The following is a 1,478-nucleotide window of genomic DNA, read 5'->3' as shown; positions in this document are numbered from 1 at the left end:
AAGATAGCTGTGAATATCTTATAAAGCGTGTTCAGACAAGTTATTGGCCTGTAGTTCTTCGGGTCAGCTAAGTTGCCTATTTTCGGCAGGAGTATTGTGCGCTTTTCCACCAACCGCTCTGGAATCGGCTCTTCCGACTTCAAATATGAGGTGAAAATACGGGCCAAATGCTGATGGGTTGAAGAGAACTTCTTCCACCAGAAGGTTTTGATACAATCTGGTCCCGGTGCGGAATAGTTCTTTATCCCTTTTAATACTTTTTTCACCTCCTCGGTAGTGATGGGCGGGCATTCTTTATTAGGTGTTATGAGAGCAACACATAACTCCTTGAAGCTGTTTATATTTTCTGAGTCTTCGTCCAGTCTATGCTGAACTTCGTAGACTTCTCTCCAAAATACTTCGACCTCCTCTGGTTTGGGTGGGTGTTCGACAGTAACTGGAGGGTCTTGGAAGAGTCGAGATGGGTCAGAGAGAAACTGTTGATTTTCTCTGACCCATCTCTCCCTCCGCTCTAGACTTCTCTTAGCGTCAGATAGTATCCGTATTCTCTCAACAATATGCTGCCTAATGGTCAGCAGCGTTGACTTGTTAAGTATGTGATAACGGGTCCGGAGTTCGCGCGTGAATTTTCGAACCTTGGCGGTAAAATTTCTGCCAGATGTGATGTAGTCAATGTGTGATTGACTACATCACATCTGTCTTGCCCAGCCTATCTTTATGGCAAGTTGATGCATTCGTCTTTTGGTCTTATGATCAGCCGTTGGTTTTGTTTTACGGTTCGCATCGGCCAAAGCTCTCGCTGCATTATACACACAATAATTGATAGCCCAGAGGTCTGATTCTCCGAAAAAATGTCCACGAATCTCGTCATCCATTTCAGCCAGATCTTTAGGCTTGAGAGAAACCTTGGTGTTGATGTTTCTCCGGGTCATAAGGCATCGCTCTTGATCTATTGGATGCCTGCGCGCGGTTGGTCTTAGTGTCGCCTCTCTTTCTCTGTTGCCGGCTTGTGCTAGTTGTGGTAGAGTAGGCGTTCCGCTTACATAGCCCCTTTTACGGAGTAGTTTAGCATAGTTTCGTCGCTCCGTCCACCCAAAGGTCGCGAGATCCCGCGGATCCATCGCATTGATTCCATTTTCATTGGCTCCCCCAGCTCTAGGTTGGTCGGCATTGTTGGCCGACCCATTGTCGGGAGTCCTGCGCGTTCTGTTGTTTTGAACCGAACTTACTACAACTATGTTTGGAGTTGTCATTGTTGTTCCCTCGAGAAGCTAGAGAAAGGGGTTCGTCCATCCTTGTAGAGCCCTGCAAGCAAGGATAAGGCTGCGTACTCTGAGAAGTCGCCCGGTATCCCAGAGTTACCGTTCTAGACACCTCACCCAGGTGTCATTAAGCTTTCGGCACGGTTTTCACACCTCTGCTTGGAGCTTAATTCCTCCGGGACCACCCCTGGACAATTGCCCGCGACTGCCCTTCGG

The sequence above is a fragment of the Belonocnema kinseyi genome, chromosome 6 (assembly GCF_010883055.1).
Source record: "Belonocnema kinseyi isolate 2016_QV_RU_SX_M_011 chromosome 6, B_treatae_v1, whole genome shotgun sequence".
Taxonomy (NCBI): domain Eukaryota; kingdom Metazoa; phylum Arthropoda; class Insecta; order Hymenoptera; family Cynipidae; genus Belonocnema; species Belonocnema kinseyi.
Note: the sequence above shows the minus strand (reverse complement) of the source record.